This window comes from Coenobita brevimanus, chromosome 59 (genome assembly GCF_032717465.1).
Source record: "Coenobita brevimanus isolate Jiangsu-jjx chromosome 59, ASM3271746v2, whole genome shotgun sequence".
Classification (NCBI taxonomy): Eukaryota; Metazoa; Arthropoda; class Malacostraca; order Decapoda; family Coenobitidae; genus Coenobita; species Coenobita brevimanus.
Genome location: NC_137012.1, coordinates 5,369,778 through 5,375,867, shown reverse-complemented (window position 1 = coordinate 5,375,867; position 6,090 = coordinate 5,369,778).

Here is a 6,090-nt window from a genome sequence, read left to right as displayed (position 1 = left end):
ACACACACACACACACACACACACACACACACACACACACACACACACACACACACACACACACACACACACACAGCGGTGGGGTATTCTCTACCTTTCCTTTAGGCTTCTCGACAGTCTGGTCAAAAATTCTGCCTGTTTGTGTTTCGTTTTGAGTTCTAAAGGGAGTTGCTGCTTTGGTATTAATGTATTCTCTCTCATACTTACCACTGAATTGGTCTATTTACTCTCTCTCTCTCTCTCTCTCTCTCTCTCTCTTCCCCCTGGCTAACTTAGTTTAAACCTTTATGTTACCTGCCTACCCTGCGACCTAGGTATCAACCCACGTACCTAACTACGTATCTACCTACCTACATACTATCTACCTACCTACCTATCAACTTACTTACCTATCTATCTACCTACCTACTTACCTATCAGTCTACGTGCCTACCCCTTTTTTTACCTGACAACCCATTTGCCAGCTTACCTACTTTCCCCATCTCCTTTTCCTCATTCCCACCTACCTACCTTAGTGTATAATCCTACTACCTCCCTTCATTTCATCGTGCCTATTATTGTGTGCTGTATATATAGGTATTTCTGCTTGAGTTTATATTTATTTGCATATCTATATATCTACCCATCTATATCTATCTGTCTGTCTGTCTATCTATCTATACATCTATCTGTGTTTATCCTGCCATACAATCATCCATACATCATTATCTTTATCTGCTTATCTGTTTATCTATCTACCTATTTATATCTATCAGTTAATCTATAGCTATCTGCCTGTGGTTGTGTCCTTTATAGAGACATCAATTTATCTTTATCTGTTTATGTTTACTTATACAACTCCCTGCCAACCATCCCGCCTATCTTTCCCTTCTATTTTTCCCTCCCTCCCTGCTTCCCTCCCTCCCTTCCTCCCCCCCCCTTCTCTCTCTCTCTCTCTCTCTCTTTCTAATTCATCCATCTTTCCCTTCCATTCGCTTCCTACCGTCGAAATTCCGTCTCCAGCTACCCCTTCACTTCCTTCTCTCTCCCCTTTCTCCTCTCCTTATTCTCTCTTCCTTTCCTTTTGCTTCTGTAGTTCTATTTCCATGAACCCCTCTGCCTTTCCCACCAACTGTCTCTCTTTATCTCCTCTTTCCCTCCCTCTCCGTCTCCTCTCCTCCTTCCTTTCCATGCTTACCACCTCTTCTTCTTCCCTCTCTCCCCCTTTCTTTGTTTTCATTCTCTCCCTTCTTTTTCCTTTATTATTCTTTTCCCTTCTCGTCTCATTATTATTCTCGTTCTTTCCCTTTCCCGTCCTTTGCCAAGTTTTCTCCTTCCCCCCTCTCTCTCTCCCTCTGTCCTTCTCCTCCCCGGCCCCTCCACGCCTCTCCCTCTGTTCATCTCCTTCTCGTTATTCCTCTCCCCTCCCTCTCCTCATCACTGTTTTCTTTTTCCTTTTCCGCCTCCCTCCCTCTCTTCCTCCTCCTTAATTCTTTTTTCCCTTTGCCTCCCCCTTTTTTATTCCCTTTTTCCTCTTTTCCACCTTTTCCTTACTATTTCTTATTTCTTCCTCCCTCTCCCAATCTGTCTTTTCTCTTCATATTCCTTTCTTCCCTCCCTCACTTAGTCTTCACTCCATTTCTCCTTCCTGTTCTCTTCTTTTCATTAGATCCTTTTTTTTTCCTATTCTCTCCTCTCCCCACCTCTTCTCTCCCCCTCCCTCTTTCTTCCCTCCCTCCTTCCCTTCACCTGTATTTCGATGCCTGCTTACCTCCCTATTCCTCCTTTTCTCCCCTCTCTCCCCATATCCTCCCTCCCTTCCTTACCTTCTTCCGACACTCGTCCTTCATTGATTCCCTCCTTCCTTCCTCTTCACCCATATTCCCTTCTTCCATTCTTCCTTCCATTTCTCCCCGTCTTTACTTCCCTCCTTTCATTCTTCGCTTCATTCCTCCTCTATTTCTTTCCCTCCTCCTTCCTCCTCCTTCTATCCTTCCTTTCTCAGTAACTACTTCTCTCCCTACCTCATTCCCCCTTCTCCTCCCCCGCTCGACATTTCCTATCATAAAACAGCTCATCCTCTCCCTCCCTCTTTTTCAAAAAAAAAGAAAAGAAAAGAGGATACTCGCCATGATAATATTTTTCCTCTGGTTCAGAGAGAGAGAGAGAGAGAGAGAGAGAGAGAGAGAGAGAGTGAGCTATGATGGCTAAGCATTATCTCTAGTATCATTTGAGATTTTGAATATATTTCAGTACTCTCTCTCTCTCTCTCTCTCTCTCTCTCTCTCCTCTTATCTTATTCCAGGTTCCTTTTTCACTTAACTCAAAATAAATGGCTCATATATATATATATATATATATATATATATATATATATATATATATATATATATATATATATATATATATATATTACTTGTATCTCTCTTCCTACTCTTTTTCTTCTCTCGCACTTTTCATCCCTTCTTTCATTTTCCATTGTCACTCTTCCTTCGTTTATCTTCCTTTATTTCTTGTCTTAACTTTATTTCTCTTTGTCTCTTCCTTTTTACTACTTTTGAGAATACCTAATTTCTTGTTGTTTTTTCTTCCTGTTTTTTTCTGCTCTCTCTCTCTCTCTCTCTCTCTCTCTCTCTGACAGCAGCAGAGATCAATAGTTTGCCCTTGAGCAGAGAGAGAGAGAGAGAGAGAGAGAGAGAGAAGTAAAGAATATCCACAAGAATTAAAGCGAATCAGAAGCATAAAAAATAAACTGGAGAAAAAGATGCAATGGAATGATATACAAAAATATGGACAAGAAAGTAAAAGAGAGAAAGAATGAATACAAGACAACTGAGAGGGGAGTAAAGTAGGTTAGTGATAGAAGAGTGTCTGATTAATAGAGAGAGAGAGAGAGAGAATGCAGTTCCAGCAAATGTCTGAAACTTCGCATCCCCCCCCACTCTCTCTCTCTCTCTCTCTCTCTCTCTAACCGATCCTTGAAATGAATCACAATCATCATCATCACCATCGCAGTTATATTCACCACCACAATCATCGTCATCTTAATCATCAACATGCTTTTTTTTTTTTTTCATTAGTAACATCACCATCATCACGATCATCATCATCATCACTCTGTTTTCCACGTTTATGCATATATTAGCAACATTTCATGTATTTCATTCTTGCACTTTAATCAGTGAAGTGACTCCCACATCTCTGTTCTCCATCGTTCCCCCTTCTTGTAATACAAAGCCTGACAGACAGACAGACAGAGGGATGAGATTTTGTTTCGTTATCCTTCATGCTTTTCTTGCGGTGTTGTTGCTGTTGTTGATTTTCTTCGTGTTTGTCGTTTATGGTGTGATTGTGTGTTTTTATGTTTTATCGTTGTGGTTGTTTTGATGCCGGTGTTAGTGTTGCGTGTTTGTTGTTATTGTTAGTGTTCTTCTTGTTCTGTATGTTGTTGATGTTGGTTTTCATGTGATTTTTGGCTTTTTTTCTTGTTTCCTTCCTTGTTCTGATTCTTCTTAAACCCCTAAAAGACGGGTGTCCACATATGCTGCCCGAGGGTACTAGGGCCAAAAAAGACGGGTGTCCGCATATGTGGTCACGCTCCCCACCCCTCCTCCCCTACCACCACCACCCAAACCAACTCCCACCCCCCTACCCCCACCCCCCTACTCCCCACCGCCACCCACACCCCAACAGCCTCCCAACACCCCTCACCCCCAGCCCCTATACCCTCTCGCCCCCACTCCCCACCCCACCACCAGCCACAACACCCCGTACCCCCCACCCCTACCCTCCACCACCCCTACCCCATCCCTAATTTCCCTAAATTCCTCACCCACCCCACCATATCGCACCCGCAGATTATGTCCGTCCTGAGCCTGTGTCAAAACACACCGATGCCCGTCTTTTAGAGGTTGCTGTTGTATTTTATTGTGACTAGTTTTGCATTTTTCATAGTTGTTTTTCGTTGTTGATTTTTTGTAATTATCGTTAAATGTTCATGTAGATGTAATCGCAATGGACTTCAGAAATCAAGTCACTTTATGCGAGCGCTTCCAAAGAACTTTCATTTTTATATATTTAACATTATTTTATTTATCTTTCTGCAAGAAGGAAGAAGGAGTGTCTGTGTTCGTGAGTGGCGTGTTCGAGAAGTAAATTATGAGAGAATGAGAGAGATGTCTTCGTGTGGTGGCATCGGTAAGGGGAGAGGCAGTTGGGGAATTGACGCTATCATGGTCCTATAACTCTTTTCTATAAACGTTTTGGGTAAACTGGAATACAGAACTAGAGTTGGTCTGACCACTGGAGGGTTTAAGGTGAAGTATGAAGTCTCTCAGGCTTCTATATCCACTTAACTGAGAATAATCGTCACACGTTGGCAGGTAACACGGCCATCTTTTTTCCTTCTTGTCTTCCTTCCTTCCAGTCTCTTTACTCTCATCTCACTATCTCTCATTCTTCCCCATCTTTCTTTTCTGTTCCTTCACTTTCCTCTCCCTCCTCTTCGTTCTTTCTCTTCTTCGCTCTCCCCTTCCTTCCTTCTTTCTGTCCTTCCATCCTTCTGTGCTTTCTTCTTTTATCTACTCCTTCTTCCATCCCTTCTTGCATCTTTCCTTCTCTCATCATTCCATTTTAATTCTTACTATGTTTCTTTAACATCCTTATTCCTTCATTTCTTTTTACCCTGCTCCATTCCTTCCTATCTTCCTCCTCCTGCTTCCTTCTTCCTTCACTTCATATAACATTTCTTCATATCATCCTTGTACCAGTCCAAACCTCATCCTTTCTTTCAGTACGTTTTCCTTTCTTATTCGCCTTCTAATTCATTCCATCTTCCTTATTCCTTCCATTCTTCCTCCCCCCATCCTTCCTTCCTCCCTTCCTTCCTTACCCCTTCATCTCCATACTTTATCCTTCTTGTCCTTTACATCTGCTTTCCCATCTTTCTTCTTCCCTCATTCCTTCCTCGTGTCCTTCCTTCACCCTTCCTCCCTACCATGTGTTCGATGCGGTAGTATAGACAATTTGAGTCACCATTCATTACCATAACTTACACCCTCCTGCTCTACTCTGCTCTCTCTCTCTCTCTCTCTCTCTCTCTTCCCTTGTCTCCTACCCTTCTTTCTCTCTCTTCCCTTGTCTCCTACCCTTCTTTCTCTCTCTTACCTCGCCTCCCACTCTTCTTTCTCTCTGCTCCCTTGTCTCCCACCCTTTTTTCTCTCTCTTCCCTTGCCTCCCACCCTTCTTTCTCTCTCCTCTCTGGCCTCCCACTCTTATTTCTCGCTATTCCATTTCCTCCCACCCCTCTTTCTCTTTCCTTGCCTCCCACCTCCCTTTCCCTCACTTCCCTTGCCTCCCACCATTAGCTCTCTCTTCCTTCCTTTAGCCCCCCTTCCTCCCCTCTCTATTCCTCCCACTCCTCCTTCCTCTCTTCTCTTTTTCCTCCTCCCCCTCTTCTCTCTCTCTCTCTCTCTGCCCTCTCCTCATTCTTCCGACTCTGTCTCTCTCTTCCCTGTCTTTCCTTCCCTCTCACTGTGTTCCTTCTCCTCCCACTGCTTCCTCCTCCCCTCTTTTTCTTCCCATCTCCGTCTCCCCTCCCCCTTCCCCGCTTTCTACCACATACCTCACTCCAGCCATGAAGAATTTTCCTTTACATCTTCCTGACCTAATGTTTGCCCTCTCTCTCTCTCTCTCTCTCTCTCTCTCTCTCTCTCTCTCTCTCTCTCTCTCTCCTACAATGTATGACATAGTTTGAATTTGAGTTTAATTCTGAAGTTCGTGATTGTTATGAAATTGTAATGTAGGCCTATGGATAGATAGATAAATAGATTAAGACTGATACATAGTTATATGGTAGATTCAGAGAGAGAGAGAGAGAGAGAGAGAGAGAGAGAGAGAGAGAGAGAGAGAGAGAAAGCCATAAATAAAGGGAAAGAGGAAGGAGAATGACTGGAACTAAGAAAATATATACCGCCAGAACGAGAGAGAGAGAAAGAGAGAGAGAGAGAGAGAGTCAAATAGATAGAGAAGTGAGGAGAAGGGGAAAGAAGAAAATGAAAAGAAAAAACAGTGGAAGAAGAAAAAGCATAGAGTACAGCAAGTACAAAAATG